The following is a 19,660-nucleotide window of genomic DNA, read 5'->3' on the forward strand; positions in this document are numbered from 1 at the left end:
AAGTTGTAATGACAGAATTACTTGTCATCTTTCTCCACCAGCAGGTAGATGCTGAATCACCAGCACTTATAGTGTAATTGGACAATGCACGGAGTAAGGATTCAGTAAATAGTCGTCAAATGAACTACTGGGTGACCAAATGGGTATCCAGAAGAGGAGATCGAAAAATTGAGGTGCTGTGGTCTCAATGTTTGTGTCCCTCCAAAATTCGTATGTTAAAATCCTAAGCCCCAAAATGATGGTATTACATAGGGCCTTTTGGGAGATGATTAGTTCATTAGGTCTCCACCCTTATGAAAGATTAGTGCCCTTATGAAAGATGCCCAAGGGAGCTTAATTTGCCTTTCCACCATGTGATGACACAGCTAGAAGATGCTATCTATGAACCAGGAAGCAGGCCCTCACCAGTCTCTGTATCTGCTAGCACCTTGATCTTGGACTTCTAGCCTCCAGAACTGTGAGTAACACATTTCTGTTGTTTCTAAGCCACCCAGTTTGTGGTATTTTGTTATACCACCCCAAACAGATTAAGACATGGGAGGCATGGTCTCTATTCTTCCCATCCAGACATATATGAAGTAAAACAAGAGAACAACACAAAGCAATTGAGAGGATTTTTCCTCCAGAGTTTGCAAAAGGCCAAGGAGACTGCAGGTTTCTGTTATATTGATTCAAAAGCCTGAGATCCTCATGTTAGGTGCCGACTGAAAACATGGCCTCCAGCCTCCAGGAGAGCTAAAAGCCATGAGGATTGGGGGTTGGGGACGTCTGAGCCATCTTAGGATTCTGATAAGGACTCAGTTCACTGTTTGTTTCTAATTACTTTGTTTCTTTTTTTTTTTTTCATTTTTTATTTGTTTGCCTTAAAGTTTTCAGCCCTGTACATCAGAATTGTTTAACGTTTTTGGCTTGGCTGTGTGTTTTGATTTTTTTTGTATTATTATTTAATTTTCCCAACTCCCATTAAATCCTTAAACTCCTGACTTTTCTTTTTCTTTCTCCATTTGTACTGTTTACTTCATGTTACTATATCATCTTATGTTTCAATATTTTTCTGTTGAATTTTAATTCTTTTGTTTGGCTTTGGAGTCTATGACTCATTTTGTGTTGGCTCATTATTTTGCTTCAGGATTTTTTTGTTGTTGTTAAAATCTTTTAATATTCCTTTATAAATTTATTTTTTTCTCTTTTAATCAAATTTATTTGGGTTTAAGAGGGCACAATAATTTATACCCTTATTCCTTTTCTGATCTTGGAAACAACCAAGAAAATAGTTAGAGGGGTCAGGAGGCTGGAATTCAGAGTCTCGCTGGACTATGGAGAACGTGGCTTAGGGTGAAAGCACAGGCATGCTATGCATCATTGCTGCTTTGCACTGAATTCAGAGGAGAGACTTTAAATGATTTAACTCCATGTGATCAAGAAAGGTAGCCCCATGTTAATCCCTTACCAGTAAGGTAACTTCCAATGTGGGTCAGAAGGAGTGGATTGAGAGGCTGAGAATTGGGGGGAACCAAAAGAGTAAGACTAAACAATACTCTCCTCTCAATATAATTGTTACTATTGTTCATCTCCCTGTAAACCTCCCTCCCAGTCTTCTGCCTTTTATCTATGGAGTGGGGATGAGGTTGAGGTGAGACTGGGCCTAGGACTACCATGTTGGTCCCACAGCTCCACTTAGCTTCTGTCAAGTACGCATGAGACAAGGCATGGCCAAGGTAAAGTCCTGACTGATTCAACTGGTGAAGATACAAGGACACTTTTTAAGAATCAGACAATTTGTTAGTCATATAGATGACGAAAGGAAGACTAGCCAAATGTGCCAACTCCTTGAGGTCGTTGTTCTGCTCATCAAAAAGAATGACACTAAAACCAAAGCAACTTGGAGATTGCAATGCAAGTTGGGTAATACAGCTTGGTGGTTTTATATTCTGCCATTCTATTAAGAGAGGGTGAAGCAGGAAGACCCGTGTCTCATCAGAACACTGGAAATGATGAGAAACTGCTTCATGACGGCTTCCCAGGTGCGATCAGGAGGTGAAAGGAAGATGGTCTTGGAGAAGCTCTTTGCAGGCCTCCATCTTCTTGTGTTGCAGGTGGATCACAAGGCATTTGGCCAAGACTCAGATTAGCTTGGGCCTTTGCCTGCATGCCCTTTGTGGATACACCAGGGCAGAGCCACTTCTTCCTGTCTCTTGGCACTGTTTCTCCTGTGGCCCTCCTCAGAGGGCTCATCCCCGTAAAGATTCTTGTCTTCAGTGAGGCTCGTCTTGCTCTTCCACAATTTTGGTGCTTACTCTTCCTGCCCATCCTTCTGAAAGCTCACATCTGTAGCTCCCTCCTGCAAGACATCTGATACCCTCTAGTTACCCATAATTATTTCCTGACTCCTACAGAATACTGGCTCCCTAAAATATCACTGGGACAATATGTTGATGAGACAAAGCTGAGTTTATTCTTACTGCAGTCATAGAGAACACTACCTTGACGGAGACTTAGTAGCAACTCAGTAACGGACAAAATTGGGATATTTAAGAGTTTTTCAAGTCTGGTTAAAGCAGGTCCTTCAAAGTGGGGGCGTGGGTAGGTTTGTGTAAGGATCATGATATGGGATTGGTGGGCACAACAAGGTAAAGATTTTGAGGCAAAGATTCAAAGAGTCTTGGTGTGTAAACCGTCACTTGATGCTTTTTATTAAAAGATGATGGATTTTTCAGGAAGTTTCTGGAATGAACAATAAAGTTACTTGCAGTTTTTATCTTTATGGCCATTGTTTCTGGGAATAAAGTTATGTTGATGAGGACACTGGAATAGTAAAGTCATGCCAATGTGGACCTCAAGTTTTGTGGGTGTAGATGGTTCCAGTTGTCATTCTGACACTTTTTCTGGTGATAGTCAAAGGGGATCTTCTCTAGGTGATTGAATCTCTTGTGGACTCAGTATCAGGGCTCGTGTCTTGGTCCAGATAGTCTGTACATTTCCTTTGTTCCAAATTCTCAGGTGGAAGGGCGTGTCTGGATTCAGATGAGAGAGCTAGATGGAGGCTGAGCTCATAGAGACAGTCGCAGCATTTGCTGATATCAGTCTTTATGCCATGACCAACGTGTCTATTCTGTATTAATAATTTCTGGTTGTTTAGGTAGAGGTTGTTTTCCTTCCAATGAACAAGATTCCTCTACTAGAATGTGGCATAGTTGGGGCCCTAAGATAAGATTCCTAAACTACCTTATTTTAGAAACCGCAGGCAAAGTTACAGTATCTATTTTGGATGTATTAATATTTTGACTGCAGGTGTCTATAAATGCCAGATTTTAGGTTCCTCTTTTCCTAGTAATAGAAGAAAAAAATCTTTCACAGAGATAAAAATAGGCTAATTATGCTTTTTTTTTTTCCCCCCAAGCTTGTAGTGGGAAAAGGGATGATGGCTGTCAAACTCTTTGTCTTAGTCAGCTCAGGCTGCCATAACAAAATACCACAGACTGGGTGGCTTAAACAACAGACATTTGTTTTCTCCTAGTTCTGGAGGCTAGAAAGTCTAAGATCAAGGTCCCGGGCCTCTTCTCTTAGCTTGTAGGCAGACATCATCTCACTGTGTGCTCATATGGCCTCATTGTGTGTACATGACGGGAGATAGAACAACTCTTTGATGTCTTTTCTTATAAAGACACTAACCTTATGGTATTAGGACTTCACCCTTATGAACCTGTTTAACCTTAATTGCTTCCTTGTAGGCCCTACCTCCAAATGTAGTCAAGTTAGGGGGTTAGGGCTTCAATATATGAATTTTTTTTTTTATTTTATTTTTTGAGACAGAGTCTCTGTCACCCAGGCTGGAGTGCAGTGGCACGATCTCGGCTCACTGCAACCTCTGCTTCCATGCCTCAGCCTTCCAAGTAGCTGGGATTACAGGGAAACTAATTTTAGTATTTTTAGTAGAGATGAGGTTTCGCCATGTTGCCTAGGCTGGTCTCAAACTCCTGACCTTAAGCGGTCCACCTGCCTTGGCCTCCCAAAGTGCTGGGATTACAGGCATGAGCCACTGCACCTGGCCCAATATGTGAATTTTGGTGGATAAAATTCAGTTTATAACATTCTGTATTCTTATGACAATTTTTTTTGTTCCTATTAATTTCACTAATAAATCAGATGAGATTTGCCTCGGTGCACGCATTTCCATATCAGATCACCCACTCTCTGCCTAGGTATTGGGTCACAAGCCTGTGATCTTTGGACTTTCAACTATTCTATTAATCCCCATAGTAGGATGAACCATTTACATTTCCAGCCTGGTAAAGAACCAGTGGATACCTGTCTGAAACCGTTGAGAGAAAGATTCCCATGAACCACTTCTATGAGCATCACAGGGAAGTGTTGAATGGCACATTCCCCACCAACCTCATTTGCATACATAGTCTGCTCAGTCTGAATGAGTTACATGTGAAATAAACTTGGACATAATTTTTCTCTGTTCTGTGAGCTTTAGTGTATAGGTTAGGCTCTTTGAGGTTGGAAGGAAAGGAAATCTACATGCTGAGACTATTAAAGGGTTTGGTTTATTTTATTTTATTTATTTTATTTTTTTTTTTTGAGACGGAGTCTCACTGTGTCGCCCAGGCTGGAGTGCAGTGGCGCGATCTCGGCTCACTGCAAGCTCCGCCTCCCGGGTTCCAGCCATTCTCCCGCCTCAGCCTCCGAGTAGCTGGGACTACAGGCGCCGCCACGTCGCCCGGCTATTTTTTTTTGTATTTTTAGTAGAGACGGGGTTTCACCGTGTTAGCCAGGAGGGTCTCGTTCTCCTGACCTCGTGATCTGCCCACCTCGGCCTCCCAAAGTGCTGGGATTACAGGCTTGAGCCACCGCGCCCGGCCTAAAGGGTTTGGTTTATTAAGGATTACAGAAAAGTAAGAAAGAACAAAACTGTCCTAGAAGTCAGATGACATTTTGTATGTATCACCATAGATTGAATGTCTCTGATTTACCATTCTCATACCTTAGCTTATCTGGTTTTATGCTGTTTACCAAGGTGGCTTCTACATCTCTTCATCTCTATCAACTGCAGATCTCTTTTTTTCCTCTTTCTTAGCTTTGACTTGCTTCCTTTTCTCTTTGGGTCTCTCAGCTTCCCCATATGTCTCTCCACCCCCCGCCCAAGGAAGGTCTCTACTAGTTTCATATTCAAACATCCCAAGAGGGAGCATCTGATTGGTTCAGTTTATTGCTTTGCCACAAAAAGCCCCCAGGTTCTGCTAAATTTTCAAGTCAAGCAACTTCAGAAAATACAAGTTTCCATGGTTGCTTTGGCCTAAGCAAGAATTGGTGGTGCACTCAATGGCAAATGGGGGCCAGGGTCATCTGGGTCATCTGTAACCTTGGTGTGAGTATGCTCTGTGGCTTTTTTGTTCCTAAGTGGGTTCTGTGTGTGGCCCACATTCAGAGTTTCAAGAATAGTCCAGTCAATCTACTTGAGGCTGTACTGTAGTGAGTAGCTCCCTTAAAGCCTCTCCAGGTTAGGGCAAAGTCACAAGAAATGAAATGTATTATAATCAATCATTGCCTGTTTATTACCATTCTAAGAGGGAAGATCTTGAACTGGATGAAAGTGATTGATTCTTTTCTTAGTTTAAATGTTGGTTTAGCTGTCCTGGTGTCTTTTGTGCCGAGATGTGATTGAGCTGGTTAGATTAATGGGAATGAGAAGGGTGAAATGGAGTGAGATGCATTTAAATCCTGTTGGTGCTACCTTAGATATCTAGAGATGAAATCTTTATTTCAGGTGACTTGAGAGAGAAGGTTCTCTTGAGCTTTTATGAATCGACTATTGATGAACTAAAACTGTATTTATCAGTCTTTCAGCAAAGATAGAGGTTACTGTCATAGTTCCCCTGATCAGTGTGCTAGACTGGCATACATGGGGTCTTGTACTGCAAGGCTGGAAAGCAGAAACTGTGTTTCTTGGATTTGTTGCAGTTATGGCTGTGGATACAAATAAGCCTCCATCAATTAGATACCTTCATGCCAGGATTGGAAGGTGGTAGGAAAACAAAGTCTATTTTCATGCTGCTTTGACATTTCTGCCATAAGCCCCCATGGCTGCCGTGGTTTAAACAAGAATTCCTGGTGCACTCATGGGTGTCCAGGGACCAGGGTCTTTTGTAACCTTAGTGTAAAGAATGTGATGAGACGATGCATTTTTGGCACCTCTTTGCCAAAAATACACTTTGCTCTCCAGGCTTACAGATGTGCAAGGGCAGCCATGGGGCTGGCGACAGCTTCGTAATCCTGGCTTCCTGCTTTCTGGGTCACAGTCCTGGTGGTGTGTTCTTGATCTCAGTCCATCCAGTGGCATTGTTTGACTCCTCCTACCTTACTGGTCATTCGTAGTATAGCTCCCAAGGTGAGTCACTCTGTTACATCTGGGACCTATTCTTGGAAGCCCATTTTAGAGCTTGCTTCTCCAGCCCATCAAGAGTTTTTGAAGGATCTAATTCCTGTATTAAAGCCCTTCTGCTTGAGTGGTTTTGTTTCCTATGTGCTGTATGACATAATTCCTGTGTTTATGATTGTTACAAAGCTAAAAACAGCCACGGCCAGGCTTGTGAGCTCACATTGGAAATGAAATTCAGAAGTCATTCAGAATCTTATCAAATTCAGGTTGCACTCTTGATTTAAAAATATTTTACTTTTTAAAATTAATTTTAAATTAATTACATTTATTAAATAAATTAAATTTAACTGCCCAGACCTGGCAGTTAGAATTGAGTATCAGGAATGGTTTTAAGACAAACCTGAGGAAGAAGGTTGAAGTAGTCACAATATCTAGAAATACAAGAGGGCCTCTTTTCTCAGGCTTATACTTTGAGATAAATTTCCTCTTTTTAGTACATGCAGGGAACATTTCATTTCATAGTTTTGCTGATTGAAAAGGCCAAATTATATAAATTACCTGTAGGAGGTTTTCTGCTATTAAAATTGTTTGTGGTCTGTTAGTATCTGGCCTTCCCAACTTGGTTCTGATGGACCAAAATATAGTATATTTCCCATCTCTCCCTTTGTAAAGAAAGGTAAATTTACTCTTTTTTTTTTTATTATGAATTCATCAGTTTACTGGTTATTCTTTTTTTATATTTTAGCCAGTTTCCCACCACAGATTGCAAGTTTGGGCTTCTCAGACCATTGTTCTATGCAAGAGGCAGGCTTTCGGCAAGGTTCTTCCACATCAAATTATTTTTCCTTTCTGTATATTTTGTGCAGAAATCTTTCAATAACAAGATAAGATTGTTTGGGGCTTTTATTGATCTTTACTCAATATTTGATTCTGTGCATAGGAACCAGTTGTAGGCGAGCCTGCCTAAGTACAATATTGAACCCAGTCCTGATTCTTATATAGAATTTGCATCTTAACACCAGTACGAAGACCTAGGTTTGGAAGAACAGTCTCCTGATAAGTTAAATGATTATTTCAAAATGAATAAAACAGGGATGTTTTGAGTACCTTTTTTCTTTTTGTTTCATAATATAATATTACTTTTGGATGAACTAACTGAATCTGTCCCTCTTTCCACTGAGAGTAAAAGTAATAAGTATTATCTACTAATATTTTTAAGTTCCATAGATGACTCTAGCAGCTCTTGGTCCTATTTCCTAATATTACATAAATAAATGGCTTAAGTTCAGGCACTGCATTAGTTAGCAATTGTTGTGTAACAAACCACTCCAAATCTCAGTGTTTTAAAACAACAGCTACTTATTATTTCTCACATGCCTCGGATTGGTTGGGCGGTTTGGCTGATCTGACCAAGCTTTACTGCATTAGGCAGGGATTGCTTATGTATCTGCAGTCAGCTGGTGGGTGGGCTTGGGGCTGGGGAGCAGTGTTGGCAGGCTTGGAAGTCTCAGCTGGAACAATTCAGCTGTGCCTCACGTGGTCTCAGCCTGCAGTAGGTTACCTGGGCTTGCTCTCATGAAAGTAGAAGGAGCCAAGGGAGCAAGCAGAAATGTGTTTCAAGTTTGTTAAATTTGCTACTAGCCCATTGGCTGAAGTAGGTCACGTGGCCACACCCAGGCTCAGTGTGGCAGGGCAGTATCAAAGACTGTAGATACATGGAGGCATGTAAGCTGAAGACAATAGTGCAGTCAATCTACCATGCCCACTCTAAAACTCCAGTCCCTGTTTTTGGCAAGAGTTTTCCAACATTCATTTACTTTGTGTTCAACAACTTCATTCAACAAGTTTCTTAAGAAAATATTGGGATCGGCCAGGCGTGGTGGCTCACGCCTGTAATCCCAGCACTTTGGGAGGCCGAGGTGGGCTGATCACGAGGTCAGGAGATTGAGACCATCCTGGCTAACTCGGCAAAACCCCATCTCTACTTAAAACACAAAAAAATTAGCTGGGCGTGGTGGTGGGCGCCTGTAGTCCCAGCTACTTGGGAGGCTGAGGCAGGAGAATGGCGTGAACCCGGGAGGCAGAGCTTGCAGTGAACCGAGATCGCGCCATTGCACTCCAGCCTGGGTGACAGAGCAAGACTCCATCTCAGAAAAAAAAAAAAAAAAAAAGGAAATATTGGAATCAATTTACCTTGCAGGATTCACTAGAAAGCAATATTGCTTAAATTAAGGTGTCATTTCGATGTTTTACTGAGCTTGCTTTTTTCTTGAGCCACCACAGCAGGTGACTATTAATATCTGTATTGAAAAAGCTCTGGCTAAACATTAGTGTCATCACTCTTTGTGTCATAGAACATTGGTGTCTTACTTTCCCATTTAATTATATTTTGAAATGAATTCAGAAATGTTTGGAGGGCATGATATTGGTCCTTTCTAATGGTACTTGGGTGTTTGCCTTGGGCAGTACCTCAATTTTCTTTGCCTTACTCTATTACACAGAAGTCTGCACCTTGGACTCTAGTTTGAGAAGATAATTTCTAACCATTCTTTATCCAATTCTTCTCAAATGCCTAATTGCAAAAATTTATGTTTGAGCAAAATTCCCTCAATGCCATGCAGTACATTCTCATTTAGATAATTAATTTTGCCCTTGGATGAAGCCAGACCATTAAAGTTTTAGTCCTTTGGAGAACTGAGATTGATAAATTGCATTTTGGTATCATGCCATTGTCTTATAATAAGGAAAATTAAAAGGAAAGGCCAACTATCATATACTGTTATCTCTACTTGATGCCTGTTTTTAATGGCTGTCAATCATTTCATCACATGGTATCCTTTTTATATGACCTGTGGGAAAAATTCATCCCAGCATTCAACCTGGTTTTTATTTTATGGCCGCTGTGAATCTTCCACTGTTTTTGTTTCTCTCTTTAACTGCTGGAAACTTAGAGCCGAATGTGTAACCCATCTCTACCAACTCTATGGGGCTCTGGTGCAACATTTCTGTCTACTACTCTTAACGTTTGGTTTTACTATTTTCCTGATTGTTCTTTCTTTTTTGCTCAGACTATCTCAACTTAAAAAAATCCTGGCCGGGCGCGGTGGCTCAAGCCTGTAATCCCAGCACTTTGGGAGGCCGAGACGGGCGGATCACGAGGTCAGGAGATCGAGACCATCCTGGCTAACCCGGTGAAACCCCGTCTCTACTAAAAAATACAAAAAACTAGCCGGGCGAGGTGGCGGGCGCCTGTAGTCCCAGCTACTCGGGAGGCTGAGGCAGGAGAATGGCGTAAAAACCCGGGAGGCGGAGCTTGCAGTGAGCTGAGATCCGGCCACTGCACTCCAGCCTGGGCGACAGAGCGAGACTCCATCTCAAAAAAAAAAAAAAAAAAAAAAAATCCTTAGTGATTTTGTTTGTTTTTATAAGCCACATCAAGTTATTTATGGAACCAGCTGGGGTGTGTGTGTATATGTAATATATATAATATATAACATTACATCTCTGTATATGTAACATATACATCTCTGTTTTACTCATTCTGAAATCATTTAATATTATAATATATAATATATAATTATATATAACATGTATATACACATGTATAATATGTATATATTTTATATGATATATAATATATGTAATATAATTATATATTTATATGTATATATACATGTATAATATGTATATTTTTTTTTCCAAAATTGCTAGTTTACGAATTCAGAGATCCTTTGGGGATGACTAAAAGGATTAGCAGTTTCACTTTAGAATGATTTTGTTTTTTACTTAGAAGGAAGAATTTATAATTTGTGGCTTAAACTAGAAACACTACCACCTCGTAAATAGCACAACACTAAAGCATAAAAAGCAATCTTGAGACCTTTTTACATTACTATATATAGATTCTATTAAAAATAATAACGGGAACTAGAGGGTCATTGTAGAATATTTTTTCTTAAGGTCTACACACTAATTGATTCATATAAGATGGTCCCTGATTTCTTTTAGCCCATGAGCCAGTATTTATTTTTGTAGTGGGATTAGTAAGGATGCTTGATGGTTCAAATGCTTATCAGCCATCATCATTCTCACTTGCCCTGTTCTTAATGTTTTGGCTATTTTTATTACAATGATTTCCTCTGGGATTTTCATTAGGGTCAGTCATTAGCCTCAGGGGAATAAAATCAAGAAAGGATCTATGTGTCTATTTATGTAGCAGTCTGCTAGGGCAATTACATTTTCTCATTGCTATTTGATTAGGCTGTTTTCTTTCTCACCAGATATTCAGCCTCTTCTGACTCCATGCCAGATGCACCACCGAGGTGAAAGTTAAATCATATCAGGAATCTCAATGAAGAAGGAGGGTAATGGTTACCAAAAATCCCTTCCAAAAGATCTTTTCATTCCCTGACATCATCACACAGCGATTTTTGACAACTTAGCCAACATAGTCTAAGAGCAATTAGAAATTAACTTTCTGAGATGAATAAGAAAGTTTATTTTCGAAATGGAAGTGAGAAACGAGAAGTAGAAGAGAATATGTTTAGGAAATGTAATAATACACAGTGACTTATCTCAAGATGATTCTCAAACTTTGCCAAAAATTCACAAAGGAAAAAAAAGTCAGCAAGGAAAATGCCTATATCTAAGCCCATATTTTCTCTCATTTGAGGTATGGAGTAACTCTTTTTTTTTTTTTTTTTTTTTTTTTTTTTTTTTTTTTGAGATGGAGTCTCACTCTGTCGCCCAGGCTGGAGTGCAGTGGTGCGATCTCGGCTCACTGCAGCCTCTTCCTCCCAGGTTCACGCCATTCTCCCGCCTCAGCCTCCTGAGTAGCTGGGACTACAGGCGCCTGCCACCACGTACGGCTAATTTTTTGTACTTTTAGTAGGGACAGGGTCTCACCATGTTAGCCAGGATGGTCTCCATCTCCTGACCTCGTGATCCGCCCGCCTTGGCCTCCCAAAGTTTTGGGATTACAGGCGTGAGCCACCGCGCCCAGGCAAGGTATGGAATAACTCTTAAGCTCTTCCTGGGGTCCTTCTGGACTGAGAATTGTTGTAAAGTAATACCGCTCAGGTTCGTAAGTTTTATAATCTTGTTTCTCACACAGAGCAAATGTGAATGGGGTGGGAGTGCTCAAGCCAAGAGCAGTCAAACGTGCTAATAGTAGCAAAAGCGACAGCTAGACCAACAAGGGCTTGACATGCTTCAAGGAGAGTTGCTCACCAGAACTTGTGAAACATAACTGAAGCTTTTAGGTGAAACCACTGCATTGCATGCAGCCATGTATTACACTTACAGTGATCATTGGCTGTGAATAAACAACATAAAGATCTCTGCGCCTTATTTAAGTGGTCGTTGGGCATTAAAAGTGCATTTGCCGGGCGCGGTGGCTCAAGCCTGTAATCCCAGCACTTTGGGAGGCCGAGATGGGCGGATCACGAGGTCAGGAGATCGAGACCATCCTAGCTAACACGGTGAAACCCCGTCTCTACTAAAAAAATACAAAAAAACTAGCCGGGCGAGGTGGCGGGGGCCTGTAGTCCCAGGTACTGGGGAGGCTGAAGCAGGAGAATGGCATGAACCCAGGAGGCGGAGCTTGCAGTGAGCCGAAATCCAGCCACTGCACTCCAGCCTGGGCCACAGAGCGAGACTCCGTCTCAGGATTATATAAATAATAATAACTTTATTATTTATTTAATAAATACATTTATTTATTAAATAAATAAATAAAAGTGCATTTAAATTCTATGAAAAATGTTTCAAAATTTACTAATATCTTTTGGTTCTTGTTGGGGTGAGCTTTGCTTGTCTGCAAAATTCATTTGTGTAGAAAACCTCATTGTCCCCAGTATTATATGTGAATGAAATATTACTGTATTTAACATTAATTGAATGCCAGTGGCATGGTTAGTATGTTGTTTGAAGGAATGTTGCAATGACTGATGCAGAATCATAACTCTCTATCCCCTCCAGGTGAAAGACAACTTGAGTGGTTAAATTACTGTCTTGCAAAGCGACTAGGTGGTTCAGCTGATTGCACCTTTAGAAGTTATGTGGAATGAGGCAGCAGATCTTAAGTTATGTCCGCCTTCCCCCAACCCCTTCCTGTAAAACTGTCGACTATAATCCTGTTTTCAGTGAAAACAGGGTGGGAAAAATGTAGGAAAGAAGCAGAGAGAAATGGACCTTGGAAGTCTCAGCTAACCATTACTGTTGGCAATCTGTGGGAGGTCGGCAGCCTATTTGTTAAAGTGCTGATTGAAACTCTGGGACACCGGTTCTTTCCCTTAATACAAAACCAATTTTGAGCCAAGTCATTTAAGACCTTTTGAAAACTGATTCTAAAATAGCAGGTGATATCCTGTGGAAAAAATAAACCATGATTTAGTAAACTAAATGATCCATGGAGTAAGGACTGCTTTATTTGGTTCTTAGAGAAAGAGCAGGCACAGATGATAAAACATGGCCAGGAAAAATCCTTGGCACATCTATGTGAGTTCCAGCTTGAAATGACCTTCTCGAGGTTCACAGCCCTGTGTTTGCTGCCCACCAGCTCTGGAAAATGGGTGGAAGGATTCCCACCCAGCTTGGAAAACAGAAAGTCTGCTTACCTGATGATGCTCTGGGGGAAATAAAGGAATGTTGATGCCATTTCATAGTGACCACAGCATTGAGTATTGCTCCTTCAGATTCATTTTGCTGTAGGCTGATCAACATTTCACTTCAGTGATGAACAGTGCTGGCCTAAGATTTTACTTCAGTTGCATTGATACTAAAGCTGATGGTGAAAATGATAATGATGACAAGAAATATAGTAAAGCCTGCCCCACAATAGTGAGAATTCGGCCAGGTGGTGATTGGCAGTAGACTCCTATCCTCTGCTCAGGCCGTGTTCTTTCTTCATTAATCTTGCAATAACTTGACCCTGAGTTTTAAAATAATACATATTTTGGACTTCACATATTGTGTGTTAGGGTTTTATCATATATCAACAATGATTATAATGACGTCCCCCTTTCCTAAGTGTTCACTCTGCACATTGTGCTGAGTGCTTTATGCATGTTATCTCAGTCTTCACGACCATCCTGATGAAAGTCCTCTAATGCCTTTGAACTGTACTTAAAATAAAAACCAAACTCTAAATCAGTTCCTCTAAGGAGTGGCCTGATCTAGCCCCTGCCTACTTCATGTCCTGCGTCTTTTCCACTCGCTCTGCCCCAGCCACATTACCTTCTTTTTGTTCTTGTGACATGCCACACTCAATCTCTCTGTTGGACTTTTTCGCCAGCTTTTCCTTCTGCCTGGATCTCTCTTCTCCCAGACCTTAGTGTGGATGACACCTCCTTGTCATTCAGGCCCCAGATTAAATTTCATCTCCCTAGAGAGGGTTTCCTTGACAACTCTGTCTTCAGGAACTTCCTCAATATTCCTTTTACATCACCCTATTTCATTTTTATCCTAAGAGCTAATACTTCCTAAACATTTTCACATTAATTAATTAAAAAAACTCTCTATCTCTGCCAATTTGGATGCAATCTTCCTGAGACTTTGGAGTAAATATGTTCTTTAATTATGTTCCCAGTTCTCAGAACAGTGCTTGGCACATGTTAAGTATTCAATAAATGAATGAACCCCAGTTTTTGGATGAAGAAGCTAAAGAACAGAGAGATTAAGCTATGTCTTAGGTCATATATCTCCTAAATGGTTTATGCAGGATTTAACTGTAAATCTAATGCTCATTTTCTTTTTCTTTTTTTTTTTTTTTGAAATGGAGTCTTGTTCTGTCTCCCAGGCTGAAGTGCAGTGGCGTGATCTCGGCTCACTGCAAGCTCTACCTCCAGGGTTCAAAGGATTCTTCTGCCTCAGCCTACCCAGTAGCTGGGACCACAGGCGCCCACCACCATGCCCGGCTAATTTTTGTGTTTTTAGTAGAGACGGGGTTTCACTGAGTTAGCCAGGATGTTCTGGATCTCCTGACCTCATGATCCACCTGCCTCGGCCTCCCAAAGTGCTGGGATTACAGGCGTGAGCCACTGCGCCCGGCCGTGCTCGTTTTACCACTGCAGCCGGCCGTGCTCATTATAATGATCATGCTATACAATACTATAAGATTTCTATACATCACAACTGGAGTCACATAAAGATTATAGCTGAAAACTAAATTTAGCTTCCCAAAGAGGAAATTCCGATTGTATTTTAATCTACTCACTAAGTTAAGTGAGTAAGAGCTTCTTCATTGAACCACTGTGCATTAGATAGGGACCATATTTCTCAAAAGCTCCAAATTTTATGTCTCTGCACTCAAGAGAGAGCAGAGCTGCAAAAACATTTCACTTGTGTTCTCATAACTCTGATCAAGACAGATGCTTTTATTTTTTTTCAGCATTTTAACTATGAGAGGTGAAGCTTTAGTAGGCACACAATTTAGGCTGTTATATATATTCTGGATTAAAAAGTTTAAATATAAGCATAAGAAAAAGCAAATAATAAATGCTGTCACCTTTTTTTGTATTTTCCTGCAAGTGTTTATTTTAAAATATATAATCTGACAAAAACACAAGTTTACAGATTGCATTACATTTTCGCACTGTTTTGAATTATGTGTAAGCAATAAATATAATTTCTGGGTTATTCCAAATTCCCTTTCATAAGCTCTCCTTAAGTTATTTCACATACTGCAAAGTTTAATTTCACCATGCTAGTTTTGTTTAATAGGTTAAAAGGAATTAAATTGGTCTTAAAATAAATTATGCTGTGAATAAGAAAAATGCTAATAGGAAATATATTCCATAACACTAGTGCCATATTTCTTAAGGCTATTGAAGCCTGGTTATCTATCATTACAGGCAGTCTTAACCTACAGATGACTAATCTATGAAATGAGTGTTGGTGACACAGGGAAGTGGGTGTGCCTGTGTGTGTGTTGAAGAAAGCAGAGGGAATTCACCTTTTGGGTGTTGCTTTCTCTGATGATGATACTAATTTTTCTTTGTTCTCCAGTTCAGAAATCTTGGGGTGTGACTATACCAGTGAGTTAGTTTCCTTGTTTTGCACTAAAGAGTGCTAATGAGATACTGGCCGGGAGCGGTGGCTCACGCCTGTAATCCCAGCTCTTTGGGAGGCCGAGGTGGGTGGATCACGAGGTCAGGAGTTCGAGACCAGCCTGGCCAACATGGTGAAACCCTGTCTGTACTAAAAATACAAAAATTAGCCAAGTGTGGTGGTGGGCACCTGTAGTCCCAGCTACCCGGGAGGCTGAGGCAGGAATCACTTGTACCCGGGAGGCAGAGGTTGCAGTGAGCCGAGATTGTACCACTATACTCCAGCCTGGCAACAGAGCAAGACTCCGTCTCAAAAAAAAAAAAAAAAAAAAAAAGACCCTGGTCTTGTGGTTGTCTGGCATGGATCTCCCAGAGGTAACCCTCATCTCTAAATCAAGAAATGGGGAAGACTGCTCATACCACCTGGAGAAAGAAGGATAATCTCCTGAGAGCCCAAAGGGGCCCTTATATTTGTCTTTTTCCATAAAAATACTGTTATATATTACTATTTGACAAAGTAAAAATGATGATGTTATTATCTATCTCAGATACATTATCGGTTAATATGTATTTGTGTCCTTGTGAACTGGCTCAGAAAAAATGAGAAAAAGATTTCTTATTCCAAACAACTAAAATATAAACTGCCTTTGGGAAGGTAACCCTCTCCTAAGTTAGGCGCTGCTTATAATCACATACTTGACACCATTAAGTTTGTGACTGGTGATGTTTGTGGCCTTGTTATCTCTTTACTTTATCTGCCAGATTGAATTTAGAAACGTGAATGAAGCATTAACCTCATAAAGAAACAGTACCGAAATAAACAGCATAAATCTCTAGGCTGAGTTTGGCCTTTTGCCATCTGTCTTTATATAGGATTTCCAAAAAAGATGTGTCTAAGCCGTTCAAAGAGTGAAAGCAAGAAAAAAGAGGAAAGAAGGAAGGAACGAAGGAAGGAAGGGAGAGCGGAAGGGAGGGAAGAAGGAAGGAGGGAAGGATGAGAGGGAGGGAGGGGGAAGAAAAGAAGAAAGGGAGGGAGTAAGGAGAATAAGAAAGAAGGAGGAAAGACAGGAAGAAGGGAAAGAAGGCAGAAGGGAAGGAAAAAAGAAAGGGGTGACATAACCTAATAATAATTTTCATACTATCAGACCCATTTCCTTGCCTTTATTTTCATCATTATTGAATCAATGATGACAGCAGTAGATGCAGTCATGTGAAATGTAACTCATCCATTCATTTATTCATTCTGCAGTATTTTTTACAGAACTTCACTGTTCAATATTTCTGTATTACTAAGTAGCCTGCAGAGGGTGCACTTTCCTTATTTTAATGTCTTTCTACCCACTTATGACCAAAAGAGGACCCAGTGTTTTATGAGATTAAAAGAGATTATTCAATGAAAGAGGTGAGGAAGGCACAACTTCTCTTTTCTTTCCTCTACCAAATGTTACAAAATGAAATACATAAAAGGCATAGGGAATGCAATCTCGATTAGCTTCTTTGTTAATAGAAAAATCAATTTTGTGACTTTCTTTGCATGGAACAAGGATCATCAAGCCTGTGGCCTTCTTCACTTTTTTTTTTTTTTTTAATTGCTACATCCCTGGGACTTCCTTTTTTTCTTGCTCTTTGTGTACGTGTGCTCTTATTTTTCCTCTCTATACTGCATTGGTCAATAGAAATGTAATGCACGCCCTATATGTAATTTAAAATTGCTTAATAGTCACATTTAAAAACTAAAAAGTAGGTAAAATTCATTTTAAAATATTTTGTTTACTCCAACTTATCAATCTTATCATTTCGCCATATAATCAATGTAAAGATATTCTTGAATATTTTACTTTTTTTGGTACCAAATCTTTGAAATCTGCTGTGAATTTTGTATTTACAGCACATCTCAGCTTGAACTGGTCACATTTTAAGCTGTGAATAGGCACATGGCACCAGTGGCTACTGTGCTGGACAACACATCTATATACCTTCCTTTTTCATTCAGTTTTTCCATCCCTAACCAAGCTAGCAGAAAACAGTGTATTACAAAATGGTGCTGTTTACTCAGAAAATCTTTATGACTAATTATCCACTGATTTGAATCATGCAGGAAACATGAGACACAGCCTGTGTCCCTTCTCAGAGACTGTTGTTTACCAGTTTTGAGATTTAAAAAAATAGAAAGTTTTTAGCCAGTTGATTTTTAAGTCACTGGCTCCCTCCATCACAAAATGAGGTATAGGTCTTAATAAAAGTCCTTCAATTTTATTTTCCTGAGTGTACATTTTCTTTTCTTTCTTTTTTTAAATTTTTTTATTTTTTCAAGATAGCCCCTTACTCTGTCACCCAGGCTGGAGTGCAGTGTTGCAATCATGGCTTACTGCAGCCTGCAGCCCTGACCTCCTGGGCCCAAGAGATTGTCCCACCTCAGCCTCTCAAGTAGCTGGGAACACAGGCATGCACCACCACATCCAGCTAAGTCTTTCTTTCTCTTTCTTTCTTCCTTCCTTTCTTCCTTCCTTCCTTCCTTCCTTCCTTCCTTCCTTCTTCCTTTCTTTCTTTCTTTTTTTCTTTCTGTCTCTCTCTCTCTCTCTTTCTTTCTTTCATAGAGATGGAGTCTCGCTATTTTGCCCAGGTTGGTCTCGAACACCTGGCCTCAAGCAGTCCTCCTGCCTTGGCTTCTTGAAGTGCTTGGATTACAGGTATGAGCCACTGCACCTGGCCTGTCCATTCTCAAATACATATTAGTAACTCCCATCTACTGAGTACTTCCTATGTTCCAGGCACTATGTATTGTTTATACATATACTTCCATTTAATATTCACAAAAGTCCTTTTGAGTTGAATACTGTTGTTATCACCTTTGTTTTAAAGATGAAGAAACTAGCATGGGGAGGGCTAGGGGAGTTGTCTAACATGATCCAACTAGAATACTGCAGAGCTGGGATTGCAAGCTGGGCCTGGATGACTCCAAATCCTGCCTTCTGTAATTTTATGCATGGTGTCTCCCAAGTGGGGAGTATATTAAATGCAAATTTCAGATGTTGGTAAAGGGTAGAATTCTAGAAGTGGTAGGAATCCTAGAGTTCTTGTAATCAGCTCTCTTTGTTTTTATAAGAAAAATCTGAGGCAGAGTGAGGTTGAGTGGTTTCTCTGTTGAACATCCAGGACTGGAACCCAGGATTCTGAGTCCAAGCCCAGTGCTCTTTCCCCTAATGAGAAACGTTTCCAGATTTAAACTCCAGTTTATAGGACCATTAACAACCCTCTCTAAAGAGGAGGCAAGAGGTTTCAAGTTCTTCTCAGGGAAAAAAAGAACTGACATCAAAAGGTCTGTATGGGGTCATTTGTCTCATCATGACTTTGATTTGGCCTTGATCTTTATTTAGTATTTCAGTTTTATGCTCTGCAACAAGTTTGGCCATGTTGGAGGACCATCCAAAGGTCAGCAAGTTGGCTACTGGAGATTGGATGCTCACTCTGAAGCCAAAGTCTATTACTGTGCCCGTGGAAATCCCCAGCTCACCTCTGGATGAGTATTCCATCCATGTTCTGGAAGTCTCAGGCTCTGAAGGCTTTTTACACACTTCTCCATGGGAGCCTAAGGCTGGTTGAGCAGCACCTCATTCTGCAGGGATCCTGGTCAGAGCAGGACAACGGCTCTACGATGTGCTGGGTGTTCTTCTTCTATCTCTTTCAGCCAGTGTGCTAGGATTGTGATTTCACTTTCTCACCAGGCAGGGGCTGCAGTTTACAGGAGAAAGACTATTCCTGAATTTGTCTGATTGTGCTGTTTTTTTACTCCTCTTAACGGATTACACATCTCTCCAACATCTCTGACTGAGGCTCACTATTGACTTTTTTGTTTTTGTTTTTGAGAAGGAGTCTCACTCTGTCACCCAGGCTGGAGTGCAGTGGCACGATCTCAGCTCACTGCAACCTCCACCTCCTGGGTTCAAGCGATTCTCCTGCCTCAGCCTCCTGAGTAACTGGGATTACAGGCATGCACCATCGTGCCCAGCTATGTTTTGTATTTTTAGTAGAGATGGAGTTTCACCATGTTGGCCAGGCTAGTCTCAAACTCCTGACTTCAAGTGATCCGCCCGCCTCTTCCTCCCAAAATGCTGGGACTACAGGCGTGAGCCCCTGCACCCAGCTGACTATCATAAGACTTCTATTTCCAAATCATAGCTCACATAATAACTTGTGTAAATATCTATAGATAGGCTTCCCTGATTTT

General features: G+C 40.6%; 1 pseudogene; it reads left to right on the forward strand.

The window, feature by feature from the left end:
* Positions 1-2,149: 2,149 nt before the first annotated feature.
* LOC117096750 lies at positions 2,150-19,260 on the forward strand (annotated as a pseudogene).
* Positions 19,261-19,660: the final 400 nt, after the last annotated feature.

Source organism: Trachypithecus francoisi, unplaced genomic scaffold, assembly GCF_009764315.1.
Source record: "Trachypithecus francoisi isolate TF-2019V2 unplaced genomic scaffold, Tfra_2.0 Lachesis_group14, whole genome shotgun sequence".
Lineage (NCBI taxonomy): Eukaryota > Metazoa > Chordata > Mammalia > Primates > Cercopithecidae > Trachypithecus > Trachypithecus francoisi.